This window comes from Thunnus maccoyii, chromosome 21, assembly GCF_910596095.1.
Source record: "Thunnus maccoyii chromosome 21, fThuMac1.1, whole genome shotgun sequence".
Classification (NCBI taxonomy): Eukaryota; Metazoa; Chordata; class Actinopteri; order Scombriformes; family Scombridae; genus Thunnus; species Thunnus maccoyii.
The window spans coordinates 11483421-11509379 of record NC_056553.1 but is presented as its reverse complement, the minus strand read 5'-3'; the positions used below and the strand labels follow the sequence as shown (position 1 = coordinate 11509379).

At 39.1% G+C, this 25959-nt stretch overlaps 2 long non-coding RNA genes across 3 annotated transcripts in view; one reads left to right on the top strand and one right to left on the bottom strand.

Annotated features, from left to right (window-relative positions):
* The window catches only part of LOC121887785, a 309423-nt gene extending 287503 nt beyond the window's left edge, over positions 1–21920 (bottom strand). For both annotated transcript variants that reach the window (XR_006093056.1, XR_006093055.1), the window contains exon 1: positions 21849–21920. This is a non-coding gene — a long non-coding RNA (uncharacterized LOC121887785). The remainder of the gene's footprint in view (positions 1–21848) is intronic.
* An 876-nt stretch (positions 21921–22796) lies between these two features.
* On the top strand, positions 22797–24872 carry LOC121887784. The gene is made up of 2 exons (XR_006093054.1): positions 22797–22885; positions 23522–24872. It is a non-coding gene; the product is annotated as an uncharacterized LOC121887784 (long non-coding RNA).
* The last annotated feature ends 1087 nt before the right edge of the window (positions 24873–25959 follow it).

The window sequence follows — 25959 nt, the reverse complement described above, 5'->3', positions numbered from 1 at the left end:
CAGGAGCTCCGCCTTAGTTACTGTGAGACTCTAAAACAATATAAAAACACACTGAGAGCAAATAACTATATCTCCAAAAACAATTACAATTAATTGAAGAGTATCTGGTTTAAAATAAATCCTGGGAAAATTTGAACTTATTTACCAAACAGTCCGTTCAAAATGGAGATACATGGGAAAATCATTTTGAAGATCTCTACAGAAAACCTCCAAAGAATCAAGCTCAAGAGCAGACTTCAGAAAAACTGTTTCAGACCCCAATGGATTACCCTATCACAGAATTAGAGCTGGTAGACAAACTGAGGGTTCTGCAGCCTAAAAAAAAAAGCATGTGGGCCTGATGGCATCTTAAATGAGATGTTAAAATACGGCCATCCTAAAGATATTCAATTTGGTAGTAAGTGTGGGTCATTTCCCTGATCGCTGGAGTGAAGGGCTGATCACACCCATCTTCAAGAAAGAGACAAATTCAATCCCAACAATGACTAACTGTGTAAAGTAGTAACTTGGAGAAGTTATTTGGCAGTATTCTAAATTCAAGAATTATACACCTCCTCATCGAGCACGGCGTCTTAAGCCAAAGTCAGATTGGATTCCTTCCAAATTATACAACAGCTGACCACATTTTCACCCTACACACACTAATTGATAAATATGTAAATCAAAATAAAGACTCAATTCATCAAATGTTTGTTGATTTACAAAAAGCTTTTGATTCAGTCTGCATGAGGGATTAGTTTTCAAACTAATACAAAGTGGTATAGGAGGAAACACTTTGGAGGGTAATTAAATCAATATATGAAAATAACAAATTGGCCGTCAAATTTGGAGATGAACACAAAGACTTCTCCCCACAGGGTAGCGGGATGAAGCAAAGCTGCACCCTCACCACCCTCTTCAATACTTATATTAATGAACTGGCAGAAATCAAGCGTCTGTTATTATGCAGATGACCTGGTCATACTGTCCCCTACTAAAGAAGGTCTTCGGCAGAGCCTGGACCTTCTCCATCACTTCTGTCAGACTCGGGGCCTGACGGTTAACATGAAGAAGACCAAAATTACCAACTTCCAAAATTGCCACCTTTTTTCCATGAGGCTAGGCCCTTCTTGTTTTACACTTCAATGCATGTGATTGAATGTTCTGGCTCCTCTGGTCCGGTCCAGCGGCTTCAGGGGATCCCGCCTGCTGTGCACAGCATCTCACACACTGGTTCTCATTTGTGGGGCTCCACGGGGCCTCGTGGGAGCCTCCCACAGCTAGCATCCAGACTAACAACCTGGCTAAGATCGGTTATATGTTTAAATTCTCCCGGCTCACTGCATGGCGAAGCAGGCTGCCAATTAACCTGTGAGGTAAAGTAGTTTTCCACCAATCATACAACCTAAAGGCGCGTCCAGCCAGACTCACACATCAGTGCATTAACATGCAGACAAGAAACTCAATTATTGAGAGTAACCAGATTATGTGACCTTACACCAATTATACTCAAAATCTCTGTATACATGCACTTCTCCATAGTCAGGTTTCTCCCCCACCGCGACTTCCCTCAGACAGTCACCACCCTGCAGTCTGCACACCGTCTGCCAAAGAGAGGAGGTCAGTCGGCATCTTTACATAATCTAAGATGAAAATGGAAATTATCAGGTAATTATAGAGCTTCGCCAAACTCTGAGAGATCCCCATTTTCATAAGAGATAATTATAACATAAAATTAAAGCATTCTTCTTAAAGCATGTAGAGCAGAAAGTTTTTACTCTCTCCAGCATTTCAGTGAGTTTTGTATCGAATTTATCAAGTCAGCTTCCTTATTCGCTCTGTTCTTTTGCATATGAGCACTTGTACTTGTAAACAGCACTTGTAAAAAGCCAGTAAGAAATAGATTGTCTGCTGTGTGGGAAAAATACATCACTTATTAGAATATTATATGCTCACAACACAACCTAGAAACATACCTGGGCCTAAACAGACAGTATACTGTGGCAGACTACCTAACCACAGTAACTGATAAGAACCTGAGAAATACATTGACAATGTGCAGACTGAGTGACCATAGTCTGGCAATAGAGCAGGGCAGACATAGGCAGACCTGGCTGCCCAGACAGGACAGGCTGTGCTGTCTTTGTGATGAGGGAGCTGTACAGACAGAATGTCAAAACTACAGAAATATTAGGGAGGAATTTTTTCCATAATCTGAAAAAAAAAATTGCCCCAAATTCCAGAGTCTGACAGAAAGGAAGAAGTTACCCCTCATTCATTCAAGGGGGAAAGAAAGAATGTACAGTGTTGGCTGCTAAATATGTCACTTCCTGCCACAACCAAAGAGACAACCAGTAGAACATTAACATATATAACAGATAGACATTCAGAAATATATTTGTACTTACCATATTCTACATACAGCCACCATCTCCTTTATTTTCATGTTGTTATTTATAGACTAATGGCTGTCTTGTATTATCCCTACTATTAACATCTGTTTAATTTTAAAATCTCTTCATTTTATTTTATTATCAGTAGATTTTCTTTTGTTATCTATAGAATAATGGATGTATATTATCCCTACTAACATCTCTTTATTTTATTATCAGTAGATTTTCTTTTGTTATCTATAGAATAATGGATGTATATTATCCCTTCTAACATCTCTTTATTTTATTATCAGTAGATAGTAGTAGTAGTTGTCCATTTATTTATGTCATTATTTATTTTATTCTATTGACTAATATTGTTATTCAAATTATTTTTGTTAATTTCATCCCTTAACACTGTCTTTTATAATCATAATTGTGCTTTGGCAACATATGTCCAATGTCATGCCAATAAAGCCCACTGAACTGAAAATTGTATTGAGAAAGAGAGAGATAGATAGAGAGAGAGAGAGATATGTAAATACACCCACACTTTAATGACAAGTTAAAACCTCTGCTGCCTTTATAATACTTGACTTAAAAATCTAAATAAATATTGCACAGCGACTGATACAACCATACACACACACACTATACACGTCCTAGAGCTAAAACTGATGGAGAGCTTCCTTGGCTGTTTGACTGAGCAGGACACTCAGGATCATGTTGTCAGTTTGTCAAAGAATCTTATTTGCATTGCCTCGTGCAGCGCAAGGAGGAGTGGAAGGAGGGAATGGTAAATCAGTATCCATCCATCTATGTTAGTTACTGTATATCTACCAAGACCATTCACGACTCAATATTTAGCCTCATATATTATACTATCTCAGTGCGACATTTGCAGATACTATAATAGAAACACTTTAGTTAGCAGAACCAATCCCTGAAGATGAGATGTTTTCTATCAGTCCTGATATTTCAAAGACAAATGCATTCTGGGCATTTAAAGGTACTCTGTTTAGTTCTCTTGTAAACAAATGCTGTTATGTTTACATTCAGTGTTTTCCCCCAAAACACCTTGTGTAAATGATCATTATACATTTGTGATGCTTTAAAAAATAAATAAATAAATACATTCATTGTTTGTTAGCTTAGCAGTCTTCTCCCCTCTTTTTTGGTGCAATGATAGGTTTCCTGACATGTTACCAGCAATTATTATTATTCAGGGGTATCACTCGAAACTGAACGTGTATCACATCACCACCATGCTTGTGGGTGTGTATAATATTTGCAACTCCGTGCTTGTATTAGATAAAAACAAAACATGGATGCTCATCATAACATTTCTTCAGTGCACCACTAGTGGTTAACAACTCCACAAGGTATCAATTTGTAGCTTAGCTGCTTATCAAACTACATACTGCCAGCCATCAGCCGTCAGTGTGGAGATGATGTAGACGGTAACATAACGTGACTCAGGCAGTGGATGTTGGTCATGGACGTATTATAAGAGCTGGATACAGAACTGAAAATGGCATCTATTCAGTCCAAAAAGAATTGCTCACATGGTGAATACGCCAAAAAAGTTTATAGCTTCCGAGTTTACTTCTAGGGGTATGCAGCCTACTGAATATGCACAGTAGTGTTTCTCCTGCTGGCATCGCCCACAAGTTCCCACCCGGCTCATAGACTTTACATTGTGGGAATGCCACGGAAAAGTTTTACAAATATAAAACATCCATGGATCAAAAAATCTTAATAGAAAGAGTCATAATTGACCTTGTTTGCAGTTCAAGGTGTCCTATCAACAGTTTTACAGACGTCTCTTTTACAATGGTGGTCTATGGGGAAAATGCTTCTTGGGCCACAGGGGGATTTTTCACTGTAATATCGTAAGTGGCCATTGGGAAAAATTGGCTGCAAGGCTGAGCAGCGGCACCGTATCCAGCTCTTATAATACATCCATGGCTTTGATGAGTCATGCTATCTGTTAGTAATGACATTTTAGTACAACACTGCTGTGGGTTAAGATGTTGGTCACGCAATCAGATCAGCCATAAGCAAGACAAGGGACGTCACAACAGTAAAAAGAAAAGTAAAGTCTTTTCACCTTCCTCTCTGTCCCGGTCTTGTGTCGAAGTCTGTTAGCCTTTGAATGGTTTCCCCTCTCTTAAAATAATGCGGCGCCCTTCCCCACTCAGATATCAACCGAATTAAATGTGCCAGCGTCCTGTAATTACCACTTGAGGAAGCAGAGGCCACTGTTGCTGATGCTCAGCAAAAGTCTTGCTTTAAGTGCTCATTTAGTCCATTACATGACTGACAAGACTGTGCATGGATACTGTGTAACCAAGCATATTAGGATGCCTGGTTGCATTTCAGCCCACCTGCCTAAACTAAATTTGGGCTCTCCACTGATGTACTACACCACACACTTTCATTATTTAGCTGCATAAATGCAAATCAAAGAACACTCTGAGGCAGGGCTTGTGGAGGACAAGGTAAATTGAGGTGAAGAGGAAGAGGTGAGCCATTCTTCCAGTGTCCTTCTCTAAGCCTTATTACCCAGGAAGAAAATGAACACAACTGATACTTTATAAAGGACTGAAAACCCATGGCTATCTCTAATACAGTCTCTTCTCTCAAACAAAAGGAATGAAATAAGGTCTTTGTCAGCAGTTAGGGCATCTGTCTTCTTTCCCTCCTGCTCGCCTTGAGATAAAAGAATCAGCAAAGTTGCATAATGATTGTTAATGGGATCTTTATTAACCAAATTATTGTCTTGCTGATAATTGCTTTCTCAATGTCATGTAACTATGTTTTACACTGGCATTGAATTAATGTTGGGCATTAATGGAGTTGATTAGCCAACTTCAGCGTGGCTCTCCATCACCTCTTTGATTGGGATAATCATGTAGATTTTGCTAGACTTAGTTATGCTGTTAACATCCCACACATTGCATTTCAGACCTGGGATGGAGGATAATTCTCTTGCATTTGGAAGCTTTGCACAGTATTGGAACAGCAGCCTTTGCACAGTGTAATCTAATGAGGATTCTGTGTGATTTTGTGTGAGTGTGAGTGTGCATGCTTATTTGTTTATGTGCGCATATGCATGTGTGTGTCTCTGTGTGTGTGTGTGTGCATTAGTGAGCACAAGCATCCATCTAAAATACCATTGTGTTGCAGAGACAGAGATGAGCTTTGCTTCTTTTTAATTAGTGGCCCAGCGGACTTAACCCCACCTCATCATTCTGCCTGAACTAAGGCCCTACGATTAATTGACTCCTCTGAGTTGTCATGGAACTTCATTTCCCCAGGAAACTCTGAGTGTGCCTCTGAGTTCACAACACATTTTGCTTGCACAAATATTGAGTCTTTAGTAATGACATATGTTAAATTCCTACAGGGCTTTGATGTTCCATTTTTCTATTTTCCTCACAGCCGTGAGATGTATTCATCTGTTTTAGGCTCAGTATAAGCTTAACAACTTATCATAAAATGTAGCTTTTTCCTCATCTTCCAACTCTTTTCCAACTCGTTACCGGTTTAATTGTTCTTTTGAACTTGCATGCTGCCCTCAGTTGGTGACTCTATTACTGTTTCCATCCAACTGTGAAGAGGATCTGAATTGCACTTTTGAAATGTCAGAAAAATAAAATGCAAATTAGGCGCATTTTTATTAGTTGGGTTGAAGGGAATAAATAGTCTTTCAGAATATAAAAATTGCTAAGACAGAAAATAGACCCAGAAGAAAAATGTAACCAGTATTTATGCTACATCATTATGTAACTAATGTAACTGTTTATCAATTACTTCTTTGCCGACAATAGACATAATTGCCCTGCGTGTCAAAACAGTCATCAGAATCTGCCATTTCCACTCAGCCATTCTGAATTAATAAATCATAATGTACTGTTTGGAAACCTTTAACACTGAAAAAGAAACTAATACATGAACTTATTTTGGTCAGAAAAACAGTGACCTCACCAGAATATGCAAAAAAAAAAAGTTTTGCATGCTATGATTAGAAATGCCAGAGATGATGTATGAGAGGCACCTGAGACGGGAAGGTACCATGGATGCAAAAAGCAAGCCATGGTAAATAGGTATGGTCCTGCCTTAGGCTATACTTATATGTATAGACTTTTTTACTTACAATTCCCCAGCAAGGTGTAATGGTTCTCAGTCTGCCAAGGAATGTGGACCTCAAAACTCACAAGGGGATCTTCTGAATGAAAGAAAAGGGCTAAAGAAAAGAATAGGGTTTCCTCCATATGGGTATTGCTGGATAAACATTTTCATCTTGCAGCTTTGGCAGATGAATATAAACTTCAATGGAGATTTCTGAAGTAAACTTTGCCCAATTAGCTTGTCCTGTTTTGCCTCTGACCTGTAGCAATGAACCAGACTAAAAAATGTCAATAAAAATACATTTTAAAGCAAATTACAAACCTGTGTGAATTTTAAAAACTTGGTGAGACGTTGTTAGTCATAAAAGATTGTTTTGAATTACTATACAACCTTCAAGTCCAACTTAATTGCATTTTTTGTCTTCTACAGCATATATATCTGCTCTTTAAAATCATTTGTCCTGTTGTATTTTGAGAAAAAAAACAAAGACCAAAACAGAGAAATTCATATTTTATACTTTCGTGATGGTGCCCCATTTTTGCATTACGACTGACAGAACCGTTGGTTTGGTTCATGAATATATACTTTAGAGTTGTGACAGTATATCGGTTTTACTATGTACCTGAAATACCGATCAATAGCAACAACACAGGCTGAACACAGCACAGTGCATACAAGATCACAGTTTATGGTGCTGAATTGTAATGTTAACCAAGAGACAGGCCATACATTTTACATGACTATACAAGATGAAATGATATGACAAGAGAGAAAACTTGCTGCCTCAAGATTCCCGCAAATCACCTTCTTTCTCACAGGTCCTCGCTCTTCCCACACCCTGTGCAGCAGTGATGTACCGTGGCACTATAGTACCGAGCCACATCACAGCTGGGTGTGTTCACAAGTACAGCACAGCACACCTGAACACACCCAGCTGTGATCTCATAGCTCATACTTCAACCCATACAGGCCAGTACAGTTTTTCCTCCTTCCAAAATCTAGTGTGGACTTACCTTTTAACTGCATTTTATATTGTTTATACAATGCGTTTGTAGATTTCAGTTCATTGTTTAATATTTGTTAGGTTCAATAAAATCCAAGGCAAACAGGGTGTAAGTATAATTTTACTGTATTTCAGCTCTAATAATAATATTCAAGTACATCTTGATGCAATATCATGACAATATAATATATGATAATACAGTTTAACATGATATTTTTTGCTGTTAAGCTAAGTAATTTTAGCAAATGTTACTCAAAAGAACAAACTAGTATATATGCTTCTTTTTCAGATGCAGGATGTGGTATACTAGCAAGTACAGTGTTTACATCACAAGGACATTGTATGTGGGATCAACATAAGATAAACTACAGTACCCGTGTTTACATGCTAGGAAAAAGAAATTGTGTGGAAACTGATGTTTTTAATACTTTTTGAACAACAATGGAGCTCTATGACAGAGTACTTGTTTGTAGGATCAATTCAATGTTGGTTTTGGACTTTTCATGGGATTTGTTGACAATAAAAAAAATAGAATATCACCAGACTTATCCTTTAAGGTCCAAGTACTGTATGTAAGTGGTATATATGCTATGCTCACCCCACCCTTTGTACACCAGTGTGCACACAGTCTAATAAACAACACTATGCACCAATTATGGCTTGGCATTTTAATTCCTGCTAAATGGTGACCAAAATACCAGCTATACATTTGTTTCTTCAGGTATTGGCAGCTCTACCCTGTTATAAATGTCTCAGCAGAATTGTAGGCCGAGTGCAACAGAGGAATTAGATACCTCTATTTAAGGTCTGCTGCCTATGCTCCCCCATTAAGCTTACACCCACAGATTTATAGTAGAGGGAAGAATGCATGGCTGTTGCGGTGCAATCTTGATCCTGCAACACTGAAACTGGAGCAGTGCCCTGTGAACTCAGCAGGAGTGCAGCATTTATACTGAACCTCATCAGTTATACCTGGCTACATACACATCTGCCGCACACCTACTGCGCATCATCTCCCTGGGATGATAATCTTTTCCTATAGAGTCACTGGGACGAGGATGTCTTTGTAGAACATAACCATTAGAGAGTCAGTACATCTGCAGCACCTGGGGACTGATCTCAGGATGCAACTGAAGATGATGTGATAACCTTACTGACCTACATATTTATATAACAGGTAAAGTTTCTATAAGTTTTATATTGAGCTGTCAAACATTGTTACGATTGTGCCCATGGAGGAAAAGTGGAGAGGGGGTCCGCAGAGTCAATTCTTGTTATAATAGGAAAAATAGTCATTTTATTTTTCAGTACTTCATTTCATCAGCTTTCACGCTTAACTGAATATTTTTAACATTAGTGGTACCAGCATAAGTTACTCCACAAACTCTGCCATGATTTATTAGATCTATTCTCATATTGTTTATGTTTCTCAATGTTGACGTCACCCTTGAGTTATTTTATTTATACAGTGGACACATTCTGGTCTTGTACCAAGCGCTTTGATCGTACAGTGCACTATTCATCACACATTTTGGAGAAGCTGTAGGTCAAATTGTGGACTGTTAATGTTTTGGATACAGTGACATCTATTAAAAGAATATGATAAATTCTTCAGCGGAGAATCATACTGTATGCTCCAGAACAAACATTTCAAATGAAATGAACTTGGACTGTAGCACAGCCAGGAATGTACTGCCATTGATTGATATTTGAAATTAGTCTTATCATCTGTTGTGCTTGTTCATCCAGATGCTAATGTGACGAGACATCATCTCAGCTAGAAATTGCATGTTAGGACGGCGCTCTCTTGAATTGTTGCCCATGTGCTGTGAGTTCTCCCTGGAGATATGAAAAGAAAGACTATTCTGCTTTTCCTGGACGTCACCTAGAGCTACAATTTTAAAAGGGCTTTTAGTCTAATTCGTTTTCCCACCTCCACAACTACTACTTCTCAAATTAATGGGCCCCTAAACGTCTATCAGCTGAACACATTTAGCAGTGCTTTACTGTGCCTCAATCACTGCCAATGCTTTCAAGCATTATAATTTTGCCGCTTTGCATCAGTTAGAAACATTCGCTCCATGCATTAACTACATTACAGTTTTACCCAGAGCCCAGAAGACTCGCAAAGAGGAAAAAAATGGAAAATTGGCTCAGAACTGAGGCACTTACACAAACTTTATGATTATGTCTTTATCCCATTTCACGCTCTAACATAGGAGGCTTAGATTAGCAGTGAGGAATTGGTGTCAATCATTACTTCTCCATGCAGCATTGCTGTTAAATGTGTCAGTAGGGATGGGTATCAGGAACTAGTACTAAATTGGTACCAGTTCCTGACTAGTCAGTATCGAAATATTGATAAGCTCCTGGACAAACGGTGCTGCTATCTGTATTTATTAGGGGTGTCACGATTTGACTTTCGATTTTAAGGTAACAATTTGATTCGATTTAAACTTTTTTTTCAGCACTGACAGCTACGCCATCGTTAGACTATCGAGTCTTGATTTGTAAAGATCAACAGATCATTGGTTTTATGCCCTGACACCTCTCATTTACATTTTCAAATTCTTCTTTAAAAAGAAAGGCTACATGGTATCAAGTGTGATATAATCACCATATTTTGGGGGGAACGTACCACACTAAGGCCTTATGGTCAAACTTAAATAATTTATCTACAATGTAATAATTTAAAATGGAGCCTCCCAGGAGCCTCCAAGCCCCGATGCTGATGGGATTTGCCAAACTAAAAATGCAACTGTCTCAACCTTGTCAAGTCAAGGTAACGCTCATTATAGTTATAAAAATAAGTCTGTAGTTACTAACTCAGGACACAGTTAGCATCGGTTTTAAGCGCTTCTTTCCAATTTATGTTCCAAAATAATACCTCAGACAACGTCAGTCAAGCAGCAGCCACAGCTTCATACCTCATTATATATATATATATACACTCATAGGAAACTCAGGAAACAATTTAACTTATTTCTGCAAAAAAAGAAATAATAAAATAACTGTTGAACCTTTTCACATCTTTTCATGTAAAGTCCTTATTTTTTTGCACCAAATTATAGTGAGTAGTATCAAAATATCAATAAGAGTATTGATAAGTATCAATATCAATAAGCAGTATCAGTATCAATATCAGTATCAATAAAATCCTAACAATACCCGTCCCTGTACTTCACCACCAGTTATAACCCAAGGAAAGGAAGAAATGCCAAGGTTCCCTGCTAGTACATAAAGAGGTCCGGGTTCTCTGCAACTGAATAATCCTGTTTATTAAAAGCACTGTCACAGGTTCTTTGGATTGGTGGCGCCAGCTTGAGGCACAAGCACAGTCTTATTAACAAGAAATGAAAAAGGACATCATAGCATGCCATTCCAAATAGCTGTTAAAACACATTTCAACAGAACAGCTGGCGCCCAAGTCTCTAACTCTTTCAGTCCATGTGCTTTTTACTCACTGGTGTCAACTGCAACGCCACTGCTACAATACCTCTTTCAAACCTCAGCAATTTTGCTAGGTAAACAGCTGGGTGACAACAAAGACTCGGGAAGTACAAAAGCTGTTTGAGTCCAGCTGGCTCTTCAAACATCAGCCAAAGGAACCAATGCTTTCACCTTCCATATAAATGCAGACTCATATGTCTGACCAAACACGTTTTGGAAATAATTAAAGCCATTGTGGAGCTATAGGCTGGTCTTACTGCCTTTGGGGTAAATTTAATTCAGCCAGCACAACGGGAGAGTGTGCAACTGGCTGTCGTCGTGGCTGTCGTGTGCTTTGTTTCTCCTTTTGTTAAGCTGTCATGTGAGGATGTCGCGGCTCTGCTCCCACTTGTTTACGCATCAGGCAATGAGAGCCCGGACGAATGCTGTGGTGATACAGCTGGTCTGGGGTCACCGACACAAATGCTTGCACGCATACACAGCATACAGCTGTTTCGTGGGCTTCTTCCTCTCAACATGTAGTCATACACTGTACAGAGAGTTAACACACATGCAGTATCAGCAAACTCAGCCCACAACACAGACAGGGGCAATCAGATACATCTTAAAACACAGCAACACACACAGGCAGGCAACCACGCACAAAATGCATGACAGTCCAGGAAATGACCCTGGAGTCCCACAGTCCCAAAGACCAAACTAGGCCAGGACCATTCTCTCTCTCTCTTTGTCTTTGTCCTTTCTCTGTCTATCTGGCTGGTGAGGTGGCTTTTGACTTGGAGGGCTGAGAGCGGGGAGCCTCTGCCAGGCTGGGAAAAGATACAAAGCAGCAGCCCTGACAACCACAGAGCCCTCCATTCCCTTTCAAACCAACTCCTATTCAGCCACCAGCCTGGCAAAATCCGGAGCAGGAGCAGAGGGGAAAGGTAACTGACACTTTTAGATTAGACTGATTAAATCATATTGAATATGATTCATTGAAAATACTACAATTAGACACACAAGACAGAATCATCCCTTCATGATGCCGTGGAGTCGTGCTACCTCTTCATCATTCCCTGGGTGGAGCTAGGAATGTATCAAATAGATGAAGAAGTCAATGTTCATTTGGAGAAGGGCCAATAAAACAGTCCTCCTGGCTGAACTCATATTTAGCATTCATTGCGTTTGACTTTTCACAAGCGCATGCTTTGATATCTGCTCAAGGCTGCATCAAGAAGCAAGGCCGAATCTAAACTGAGTACACACCCCGTTTGTTGCCAGACTGAACAGGTTTATATTGATCTCAAAAAAAAATTATGCAAACATTCAGATGATGTCTCCTGCATTCAGAATCCACACAAGATCCAAGCGTAAAGTCCTCTTCTAAATCAAAGTTTAAAACATGCATGTTACAGTCTTTAGAGCTAAGCTCAAGCTTCAGCCAAGTATAATTGTGTGGCTGCTTTTGTTTTGTGGTGTTAGCCATTTTATATGTAATTAGCTGTCAGGGATAGTGAAAAGGGGCTAATTCCCTTTCTATTTTTGCCTCCCTGAGTGGAGGCTATGCTCAAGTCTGACACTGACAATAATTAAAAGTCTGCCTCAATGACTCTCATGTGCAGTGTTACATTTGTTTTCACCCGTGTAATGTGTAATATGGCTGGGCATCACCGCCCACATTTCTCCGAGTAATTTGTTCCCCCTGAAGGGTTTGACCGCTTGACAACACTAGGCCATGATACTTAACCATGCTATCACTCACAAGTCTAGTTAAGAAATATCTGAACTTTGGGGGGTGGGAGGGGGGTTCAAAGTCAGCAGAATGTGAGCTCAGACCATACAAGTTATTATCAGAGGTACTTCATTATTCATGCTGACACAAATTTCAGCTTTTGCAGCTTAGAAGGTTAGAAGATTCATTCATATTCATATTTTGTTTTCTTATATCTCTTAAAGTTATTGTATGCACTGAATTTTAATGGTTTTCCAATTTCTAACTTTGAGGATACATACATACAAACACATAATCCAAGTCCTCTCCAGTACGCCATGCTTTATTCGCATTTTAGGCTATTTTTAGGCTAATTCAAAATGTTCGGAATGGGCCGATTACTTATTATTTCTCGAGAGCCACACATGTATGTACCAACTGATAAACGTATCAATTAAAACGATAAGGAATTGATAAATCAAATGGTTTAAATCTAGACAGAAACTTCACCAGTGACATTGAACTGTAGAAGCAGTTTACAGCTTTCCACTGATTGATTCTGCTGCCAATCAAACGTGTCTGTGCTCCTATTGGCTAGTTTTACAGCCTCCACCTTTTGTTTTTTTCTCCTGTGTAAGCTCATTCTTCTCTCTCGGGCAGTTCAACACTGCTCATCTTTGGGTCGCCAGCAAAACATTCGCGGTGAGGTCAGTCGGATGAACAATTCTCCAGATATGCAAAGGACAGATTCCTTGCTTTTTAGTTAGATGAACTGCAGTGCCCACTCAAAACGTGTCTGAGACATTGTGCACTAAGTCTTGAACATACATGCCAAGTTTCGTTCATAGTACACAGTTCAAGAGTAGCTTAAGTCTCTTTTTCAAGTCATGAACAGTATGGATGTAATCCAAACCGAGATCACAATGTGGATTGCAAAAGTGGCACTGTCCGAATTTCTACTCGTTGACTCCACGGGCAGAAAAACACGCATATCAACGTTGTTTGTGAGGTATTTTTATATATTCTTCGAGAACCGCTCATCCAAACAACTTCACACTCGACACTGCACTTCCTTGAGTCCCCAGCGATACATCCACCAGGTATGAAGTAGATCGGATGAACGATTCTCAAGATATGCGAAGGACAAACATACATACAGACAGACAGACAGAGATTCCTTGCTTTATTTAGCGAGATATCCTCATCAGGGTGGAGTCTGAGATCATTTCCAGTTTCCTTATAATCCGTCCATTCCATAAATACATACAAATTGCATAAAACTACACAAAAAACATTATCACATTGACAAAATAGTTTTTACAAAATATGATGGAACATTAAAATACCAAACACACATTACAAGCACATTTTCAAAATACTAATACTTCTCATCAAGGTTGAAAGGTTAATTTTTTCCCAACACAAAGCAGCAAATTCTGCACTCTTTCAATCTCATTTTAAAAAACTAACGTCTAAAAACCCAGTACTCTCAAATCTCTATCATCTCTTAATGTCAAATTCAATCCATAGTTGACCTTAACACATCCCTCTGTTGACTTGAGTTCATAATGTTCCAAAAACATTCACACCACCCTGAGGAAGGCAAGATAAGCTGAAATCGTTTAACAGTAAAGAAGCATGGTACTGGGGAAGCAATGTCCGACATGTTTCAACTGACGGTTGGATGGATGGGTGGGTTTTTTTCTGTTAAAGGCAACTCACCAATCTGAAGCTAAATTGTACACTGTATCGTGAATTTATCAAGGAACTTGATGCATTGAGATGCTCTAATCTTGATAATTCTATTGGTAATTATGATCAGACTTTTACTAGAAGTATCTATAAAAGTAATGAACCCACGCAACAATCAGATCTGAGACAAATTTTCTCTCCAGTCACATCGTATATCTAGTTTTTGGTACATAGAATTATGCATCTGGGAACTGACAGCTGTTACTGTAATCATTATGTTTACCACTATCATCAACATGTCATCATCATCACTGTCATCGCCGTTGTCATGTATACAGCAACAATAGGAACCAGTGTTGCCTTACACTCACCTGAAGTAAGGAGACCTCTTTTGAAAAGCAACACCTAGTGTTACATGATATTCGCACGGCAAATTCCAATCACTTAATCCTATTAGTGCCATGCCGTAGTCATGGTAACCCTCACAATGAAGTACACATGTGATCAAGATGTCCTGCATTTGCACAGGAGGTGCACAGATGTTTGCACTCATAAAGTGCTGCAAGTAAATTTCAGCACTCAAATTGCTTTTTCCTCCATCTCAAAGCTACAGCACATTATGTAAATTTAACCACCACTGTTTGCATATGTGAGTGCATTTGTGATGAACAACATTAGTATGGGTTTACTGCTAGCAGTAAGGTAAAGAGTCAAACAGTCAAAGGAAATGGAAAACAGAACCCAACTACTGTATATATTTTCTGTTACAGACTTTTAAGTGAAAATTGTGCTAGTTTTGTCCTTACACAGAGTTTCTCTTCTTGTCCCTCCTGATAATGCACATAAATCCTAGTCTGGACTGATAAGAGACACGCCCGCTGCGTTTAGAGAAAATTAAGGTCCAAGACTGACAATCAAGCATGTCAGAGTATTTAAAAAAACTGTATTGTTTGGCAGCAATTCTCCAGGCAGGTGCAGCAGGCATCTCTTTTTAATTTGCTACACACTCAGTATTCAGCCGCATGGATCAAAGGGACACTTAATTTTCCTCCCCTCTCCCCATTATGTGCAGTGAGGAATGAGGCAGACCCTTGCTAGAGCAGATTTGATTACAGTTTATCATTACTGTCACTCTCTCTGGTGACAGAGGGGCTGATCCCAGGCTGCCAAGACGCAACCAAACAGATTTGTAAGAGGGCCTTTATTTTCTGCTGTAATTTTACGCACCACTTGTACACTAAAGCCTTGTTAGATTTTAATTGTTAAGTGATTGTAAGGTTTACTTCCTGGCAGCCAAGGCTACATTTTACAACCTTGTATTTGTGCTTAAGCAGTGGACAACTGCCTAGACACCACTTTATACATAAGCCCAAAAACTTACAATAAATGAAAATCATAAAAATGTATAAACAACTTTAAATCCAGCCTGTGTACTTGCTAACCACAATATTGTGACCAACTGCAAATGTTGATGTATGCTGATGCCTCTGCTGTTCAATGCAGGGGCAAACTGTGGGCCTAATTATCTCCCATCCAAGTTTGCTGTTGTCTGTGTTTCCCATTTCTCTCCCTCTTGTCCTCTCTAGTGCATCCTCAACTCTCACTTTAAACCCACCCTAACTCCCGCACAATTGTGAATATTTCCTAACTACACACTACAACAGTATTCATTTCCAATTAGAGACACTATACTTTCATCCCTCAAGTGAAACTGGTAATTTTTTATCCAATTTGCTTCCCTCTCCAAGTTTTTTTCCCCCTCTCCCTCTCCTTGTGTGATATTTTCCTGTGTCTACATTAGCATAAGTGCAGCAGTGATCTGCTTCAGGTTGACGGTTTTTAATGGGGCGGCATTTCCATTTCACAGAGGACACATGTGGCGGTGGGATGTCGAGGAGGGCTGGGGGAGGGGTGTGGGGGGGTAGCGGGTTGGGGAAGCAGTACAAAGAGAATGGCAGAGACACTCTGCAACGAGTCCTGTCACCCTTAATAATGCAGCAAGGATGGGGAAGGAGCAGTCATATTCATCCCTAAACGGCAAACGTAGGTTGTATGCCCCTGGATGGCACAGAGCCTAATTATATGGGAAAGCCTCCTCTACTGTCCACGGGCATGTGAGCGCCAAATCTGAACCACAGGAGAATCTACAAGGTCCCTAAGGTCCTCTCACAGGCCTCCACAGAGCACAGGTGACACATGGGTAAGTTACAGTGCCTGAGGGAACAGTGGCACAGCTATTGTGCCAGGGACTTGTCATGAATGTCAGAAGGACTTGACCCAGTTGCTGGATTGAGTGCTGGCAGCTGTCTTGTCAACAGAGCATCTGTCAGTCTTGGCTCGGCAACTCACTATGCAACAAAATGCACAAAAAATGTGTAAAATTCCAGAGAGGGAGAGAGGATACAAGTCTCACTTTAAATCGACTTTCTCATATGATGTTTGTGCCTGAACTTACAATGTATGAAATTTCAAAAGGTTAGAAACAGTGAGTTACACTCAAAATGGTTTTATAAATACAGAGAAATAATCTAATTCACCGGTGGACTGTGCATTTTGAACCTTTGCCTTCAATGAAATTTATCCGTGAAGAAACAATCTCCATATCACAGACACGACACCTTTATTTTTTTTTTTTACTAAAATCTTCTTACACTCAAAGCTTTTCACACTTGTGTTTGTTTGAATGTTTGAAAGTAGTTCTGAAACAAATCAATTCATGATCACGCTCCTATCATCTTCAAGAGTTAAATTAAGGTCAGTTTGTCAAGACAACACATTTCAAATGGCTCTTGCTAAATAGCACACTCTGATCAACTAGTCCAGTCTATTCTACATAGGATTATCCAATTAATTAAAAGACGCAAAGGTCATATTATTGTGGAAAATACATTTCAACTTATAAATCCTCACATCTTAGCTTATCTTAGCTGCAATGTTTCACATTTAAAAGACCATAATCCTCAAAGCTTTCTTTTAAAAGTGGAACAATGTTGTTGCACCATACTTGTAGCACTGCTGCACTTCCAGAATAGTGTGTTAAATGCAGCTCTTTTGCAATTTTAGCATCCAATATACAAAATATGTTGCTAATACATTTTTTTTTATTGACAGCACCATCATATTAAGAATTTCTAGGGAGAGCCTTAAATCTTAATTTTACTTGTGAAAAGTTATTGCAAATAGTACATAAGCCTACTTCATACAGTTAATGTTGATTGTATGATGGCAAGACAACACACATGTATCACACTATACACATAGAAATTATAAAATATGTAGGGATGTGATATGATAGTTGTCAACATGACAAGAAAAATGAGTAACATTAGCCGTATCATTACTGTGCTCCAAATAAAAGAGATGAACGAACAGCTGATCCACTAATGAGCTGTCTTACAATAATCTGCAGGGGGATACCTTAATAGTAATATTTTTCCTGATTAAAAAAAACAGTCACATTACCCAAACTAGTTGCTTTGACAGTTTCACGTGTTGCTAAAGTATCCGTTTTGTGTGAGCACCCTGTCATTCAAGAATTCTCACTGAGGTTTTTCTTTTGTACATAAACAAGAAAATAAACAGACTCTGTTATAGCCTACTCCGCCACTACTGTTGCAGCTGTAAAAAAGTGGATAAATTGTTTTGAGCGTCACACAACCCCCATGATATGACTCGTTTCACTATCAGAATTTGATCCACTCAGTCCGATTTACGACATTTTGGAAAGTCTAGAAGAGCCGCATGATTAAATTATTTTATCCCCATTCAAGTTAGCAGAGGGCTAATCACAAGTTAGCCGGCTCAGCATTCATGCATTCATCCAGCCAGCACAGGAATGTCAAACCCAACACCAGATTAAAAACTCCATATACTGTGAAATACAAAGAGATTTACTTGGTGGTGATAGGCTTAATCAGCGTCGTTTGGCAAGGGCTTGAATGTAACGTAAGTTAATTTATATGTAAAAGCTTTATACACTTTTTAAAATCACTTGAACCTTGTTTAGTTATTTCACACTGCACAACAACATTTATCAATTTGTTATAATAGTCTTTTGAGTATGTCAACCCAAGATGCCTCATGTGCATAATTTTATACCCATTTCCCCGCAATTCAGCCTCGCATATTTGATGTCTTTGGAAATATTTGTGTCGTGACTAGAATTTGAAATAAATGTCTGTGGGTTTGAGCAGCACTCATTCTCACTCCATGCATTTTAATGATAACCCCCCCCACACACACACACACACAGACCAGTGGGTCCAGCGGGGTTTAAAAGGTTAAATCCAAGTAAAGCCAATGGTGAAAGTCTACTGGCAACAAAATTCGCATGCAAAGTTACAACCTCCATTCATTTGGACAAGGACATGTGTACTTATGTTCCAAAGGCTTGTGGGAAGGTGAGCGCTGAACATTTGCAAGCAAAGCGGCAAGAGGGACACATTGAAAGGAGAGCTCAAGTTGTCTATGCAAATTAAAGCAGTCTGAGAAAGCCGTTGACTAATGAACTGCCAGGTGTCTTTTTGATTGACGTCTGCTCATAAAACATCCCAGCCCAAGTTCCAACTGTTTCACCCATATACGGTCTACGGTTTCACCACGGAAAGAAAACCAGCACAACAGAGAAACTAATTCCTGCTGCCTTCAGTTTTCCCAATAATTATTATGCATCTCTTTTTAAGCACAGGTGCAAATTAAGGCATGCAGCAGCACGGAAATGAGTCTGTGAAATTATGGGAACATGCCCCTGTAAAACATGCACATTTTCAAGTGTAGCAATGTCAAGTACTGGTAGTATCATAAGTGGACATGTGGACTCATTGGCTCATACTGACTGGCTTGGGTTGCAGACTTTCCTTATGTCCACTTTGGCATTCTCACACCTCTCAGTACGTGTGTGTGTGCCTGAAATCCCCATTGATGGTGCTATCAGAAATGTCTGCTTTTTGCACTTCTTCAACAAGACGAAATAATAATCCCTTTGGAATCAGCGAATGCTTCCAGTTTCTCTTTGTTTGGCCAAGCCTGGACATTTTGGCACCATCAATGTTGTTTCAAAATATCAGGTGGCACACAGTCTTGTTCAAAATTCCAATTCTCTGAGTCATTTTTAGCACAATTGTGTTATAACAAGAGCCATACAAAAGGGAACATTTGCGTTGATAAACTAAAAAAGTGCTGTAGCACTTATGTAGAAATCACAAAAGCAGCTCTATATCGGTGTGTAATACAAAGTCGCCTCTTCTAGCAGAAACAAACAACTATCTCCTCCACTGTTTTGTCATTTACACCGACTACCACTAGTAACTGCAACAACAAGGCAGGCAGGGCTGCGATAGGGGTACACAGCTTAAGTGATGTCAGGGCGGTGGCTGGGTAGTTACTGGCTGCTATGAAAGCCAGATTTACTCATAATAGACCTAGATGGAATAGATTTTAGAGCAGAAATTTACATAAGACTTATATCCACATGCAATATCAAACTCTCATAACCAAGGAACATGCAAGAGAGCAGAAAACACTGTGGCAGAAGTTTCAGATATCTCAAAACCTCAGCACATGAAAATAAAACTTTAAAAATGAATATGGCTAGATTCATAGTAGGGTAAATTATAAAATATATCATTTGTAATTAAGGTGAACTGACCCTTTAATTTCAAATACAGCTAGGCCGAATGACATGAAATTCTACACAAAAGATTACATCTGGGTTTTCTTGCCAATTAAATGGAATGGTAAATGGACTGTACTTGTATAGCACCTTTCTAGTCTTTCGACCATTCAAAGCGCTTTTTACACTACGAGTCACATTCACCCATTCACACACATTCATATGCTGAATGGGTACAGGGGCTACCATGCAAGGTCCCAACCTGCCCATCAGAGGAATCTAATCATTCACACACATTCACACACTGATGGAACAGCCATCAGGAGCAATGTGGGGTTCAGTATCTTGTCTAAGTACACTTTGACATGCGGACAAGAGGAGCTGGGAATCGAACCGCCAATCTTCCGATTAGTGGACAACCCGCTCTACCTCCTGAGCCACAGCCACCCAATTACCCAAATTACTAATAAACTCTATTGGGTTTCACAGAGTTTCATTCTATTAATCTGTCACAAAACACGATATGAATGTGACCTCATATTAGGCATTGTAGCTTAAAGCTCTACAAACACAAGCAAGGTCAAAATATAGGCCCAGTGATGGCACAGCAGCCAAGACAGTACAATAAGAACTACATGACAGAAGCATAATGCAAACAATGACTTGGTCTAAGGCAACATATGTGAAATTACTATAGAAAGAAATGCTTACAGCTCCACAAACACATGGTGAGGTCATACCATAGGTGCAGTTATGGCACGGCGGCCAATACAACACAATTAGCAACACAGCACAATGTAAAGAGTGACTTGCACTTACCATTTGGAGGTCGACGGCACAGCGGCCAATACAACACAAATCAGCAACGCAGCATAATGTAAAGAGTGACTTGCACTTACCATTTGGAGGAGCAAAGTACATCATGCACCAATCCCTTTTTGCAAGAGTGTACATTTGGCGTCGAAAATGTTCTCATCCATTTGAGAGTTGAAAAGGTCCTCCCCTGTCGCCATAAATGTTCCCTTGCCCTTTACTTTGTTCAGCTCTATGGTGGTAAACCTCCTCATGTCCAAAATGTTCCTATTCCCCTGAACTTTCAGTGAAATAGCCTACATTTTAGGAGTTTGTTTATTTCCATTCTACTATTTTCTGTCAAAATAGCCAAATATCACTATCTTAGATAAATATCTACATAGAGCACATAGGCTATTCCTCTGATAATGAAAAGGTGTTTATCAGATGAATATTGAAAATACAAAAGCATACAAGGGTGTGTGAACTTCTGTGAGGTAGCAATAACACAACTTAGACCAATTAAATGGAGGTTAATCGCATTTAAGTCACTGTAACCCAAGAAAAAACCAAGATGCCACTTAATTTGGGTGAAGAGTCCCTTTAAAAATATTCTGTAATGCATCTGGCTTTCTTTTCTTATCCCCCAATATGACCAATAAACTCCAGTGTGATCAATTGGGTTTAATTCTAAAGTCACAAGTATTTATGCCTGGCGACAGCAGCTACAAAACACAAATATAATGAAAATAAAAACTAGAATTTATAACACCCTTCCTGTAAAAACCTAGGCTAAATAACCTCATCCGGCCAACCACACCAATTTAATAAATACAAAATGCAACACTGTGAGACTGACCTACTGTTTAGTGGGTCTAATGACAACATAGTCTGACAGTTTACAGCTCCACAGACACAAGCGAGGTCACAACATACATAAGTTTTCCCACCACATTTGGTTCAATAAAACACAGTTCAACAGTGCAAGCTTGACCTCAGTGGCCTTACTGTGTAATTTGCAGCTCCACAGACACAAGTGAGGCCACGCAGACATGGCACAGCGGTTCACACAACAGCAGTAAACAGTAACAGTAAAAAAAAAAAAAAGATACTTGCACTTACTATTTCAAGTCCTCCATGCGTCAATGCAGCCCTTCCGGATACCGTCCTTCATGGCGTTGTAGGAGTTTCTTCTTCCATCTGTTTGAAAGCTGAGAAGGTCCTCTGCTGTCAGGTGTGTTCTTCTTCACTTGTAATGCAGTTCAAGCAGCATGGTTTTCCTCTTTTCCCAAACTTTCCTAGTCCGTTAAACCTCCAGTTTTTTAAAAAACTTAAGGTTCCAAATGACTTCCGTTTCAGTAATTAGCCAAGTCATGGCTAGCTATCTGTGTGTGAAGCAGTCATTTCAGGCAATCTCTGCCAGCAAAGTTGTTTAACCCGAGAAATTTTGAAAATAGGAAACCATAGCAGGACAGGTGAACATCTCAGCAACAATTCGGCAGTATTTAGGTCGAGGACGGACGTCAGTTAAGTGACAAAAACAAAACGTATTCCAAGAGAGTGCAGGTGTATTCAGGTCAAGAAAATACGCAAGTTCAAACCAAGATGGCGCGAAGTTTCTTCCTCGCTTATTGGCTGGAGAGCCGCCGCTTTGTGCTCACTGCTGCCTCCTGTTGACTGAAAGCTATATCACCTCAGTCTATTTCAAATTATTTCAGTTGAGTTAGCAAGCTGGCACCACTTCAAAGCAAATTATGAAGCACCGTAACGTAAATGTAAACAATGCTAATGTAATTGTAACCCTGTAGAGAATTGGGCTCTGTAAGATTATTTTATTTCGAGCATTATTTTCTGTTAGCTTAAACAATGTGTCAGTCACAGTTAGCTTACTCAAACTCGGTTCTGATTGGTTATATCAGGCAATCCAGACTTCTGATTGGACAGGGGAAATAAGTCCCACTCCTAACAGGTAGAAGTTCAACAGTACAGAGAAAGGAAATATCGGAGAAGACATGCTAATCGAGTTAGAAACTAGTTGAATTTAAACAAATTGGTAGTGGATTACATTTTTATGAATGCTAAGCATACCTTGAGACGACATTTATGTGAAGTGAAAGAGGCGATCCAAGGTGCTGTGCGCCAGGGTTTTTTTTGTCTTGGTGAGTTTAGCTGAGTTGGGCTAGTGCGGCTAACGCTATTAGCCCCGGTGTTATCTGTCGACACCAGGCGCCACAGAAAGCTTGTTTTCTTTGCTAATATATGTGAACTTGACGTTATATTCACTGCTGTGATATTAAGAGTGTTAAAGTGTCTAGTTATAGCAGCATATTTCTGCATTGATAACCTGATAATATAAAATATGAGTGCTGGATTCGTTTGCTTTTGTACTTTTGTGGCTGCAGTGATATGCACTGCCAGTGCTAATAATAATATGCAGTATGTTTAAGAATACTGAATATGTGCACTTAAAATATAACCTTGAATATAAGAATGTGAGGTTAGTGAGAAATATGATGCTGTGCTGTTGTTCAGTTTATGATTTAAAGAGAAACTCATGTCCATTTCATGGTTAAAAGGTTTAATAACCATAATTCATGGTTTAAAAGCTAAAAAATAATTCATTATTGGTGTTTAAAATATTCCATATGAGGAAATGCTGTACAGTTAAAAATAATTCATGAGTTTAATCTCTATTTTGTTACAATAGTATTTTGAGAATTTTGATGTGATATTCATTATACAGACTGGAATATCACTACTCAGTATAGTACTGTAATAGCCTTGTTTTTATACAGAGTAGGTTTTGAGATTCCCTGGAAATACCCTTAGATTTTGGATTCTTCCTGATGAAGGAGATGGCAAGCCACCATTGAACCCGATCACCTCCTTACCCCGAGGAGTTGGACCGAGATCACCTTTTTGCCCCACGGAGGAGACCTATCATTCCTTCATTGAAAATACCAGTGTGGTAGGACTGTTAAAGCCCCACATGACTTGACTTTTTTGACATACCTAAGAGCACTTTGGAACTGAAACTGACTTGAGACTACCCTGTTTGACTGAAGCCAGCTGAACTGACCACAACAAAGGAACAACATTGAATTTAAATGAACAGACCAAAGGAATCCTAAACTCTGTTACACTTCAGAGACATTTTCTTCCATTGCAAGTGAAATATGTTAAGTAACCAGTTTCATGGGATTTATGTCATGTGTTCAAACAGTGTTATTGTTGCACTGAGTGCATTAATTACGGCATCCACTGGTTAATTAACACTAGACTGTTGGTTTAGAGAGGAAACTTTTTGTTTATTTGTTTTCTACAGAAGTCTTTTAATATATTTTAAGTGGAAAGTACCCTCTGGCTCCAGTTGCTTATTGTGTCTGTCATTCTCATATGGACTTAGATACTGGTCCTAAATATGTTTGAGTACTCTGAACCCTAGGTGGGTTACATAATAACATTTTTTTTAAAATAAAAAATAAATAAAGTAGTAAATATCTGAAGATCCGTGATCCCAGATACTTTACAAAAGGCCAAAAATATATTAGGATAACTGAAATAAACAACTTCTACCACATAGATTATAACCTGAGATGCCCTGCGACATAATATCTGCACTGAACTGGCCTCACTGATACTCTTTTATGATGCTGTCACTCTTTTCCATTATGTCTTGGCTTAAACACTGTGTTGCTGCTGCCTCATACGTTCATTTATTATTTATGACAGAAATGATCATTAAGCACAAAGGGGGGCCCAATTGTGTACTTACAATACTTTCCCACAGTTGAACAAACAGCCTAACATGGCGGGGGATACAGCCATTGTTAAGGTCTCAATGTAGAAAGTATTCACAACTGCTGTCTGGAGGCCGTAACTCTCATGGTTGAGTTGACATAAATCATTGTTTTTTACAACAGCCTATAAATTCATATGATGGTAACTCAGATCTAAGTAGGTAGTTGGCAAAATTTTTGCTCCATCTCAGCTGCCACTGGTAGCCTGGCAGTGTCGAGCAGATGGCGCTTTATGTATTTATAATTGTCCAAACATTGTAAGAACCTCTCTGTATTTGGATCCTGTGCACACTAATTAGCTTGATGGATATAAATAAAGTGCTTAAAATTTAGCACATCATGAAAACTCTGTGTGCACGTGTGTGTGTTTGTGTGTTTGTGTGTGTGCATCGCTGTTGCCTAGACATAATGTATAGACTCTGTTTGCAGATGGGTGTCTGCATTAGTGTGACTAAGCCCCTATCTTCTTCTTAGGGCCAACTACCAGTGTCCATTATCCCGCTATTTAACATGGTGTCAGTGTGCTCTCAGCGGTGCCAGAATATCATCACAATATTTACGATCTTTCCCAGCAGAGTTGTAAAGCTAGCAAAACTAATATGCTTGATGAAATAAAAATGCTTAAGATTCAGGGACCATGCATTTGTCATGACTCAAAATGATTTGAGCAAGGTACTTTTGCATTTGCCCGGTGAGCTGAATTTGATTTTCCTTGTTTCTTTTAATGGTACATACTAAAAAGACTACAGTAGATGAGAAAAGACTCAACCTCAGGCTATAATACATATTTTACTCATATTTTCAATCTATGGTATCTTCTTATTAGGCGTACTATCCTCATGTTTCCTGTCCAATATTTATCATGCTGTGGCTGATTATTTATTACAGAAGCATAAAGATGCTGATAAAATTAATCAGTTAAAAAAAACACTGTTGAGCATTATTACTGCAAATTATGAATCAGAGATTGTATCCATGTATCTGCTGCGGCTAATGATGCATGCCAACATTCTCTGGATTCTTCCTTGTACACAAGTAATTATACAAAAATCTGTCATGCTTTTCTGCATTGGCTGATATTCATATCGCTTGTGAGAGAGGGACACCTATCAGGTCCCCTGGAAAGCCTGAGTATTGAAATTTCTCCGTAAGACGTGACACTGCATAAATTTATCATTTAAGAATGACAGTAACATGTAATACCAGCTGCTGTGAGGTGAGAGGGACATATCAGAAATAAAACAGATCAATCCCTCCTGCTTGACAGGGTGAAGATCCTCCTTTGGAGAGATAAACAAAAGCAGCAAAATGCTCATTAAGTGGAATAACTGCAGTGGATTCATTTATGAAGAGAAAGTAATACGTGCATTATTTCACCTTGGTGGTTATTGCTTTATTAAGAAGTGCTAGACAGTGACTGACTGCTGATGTCA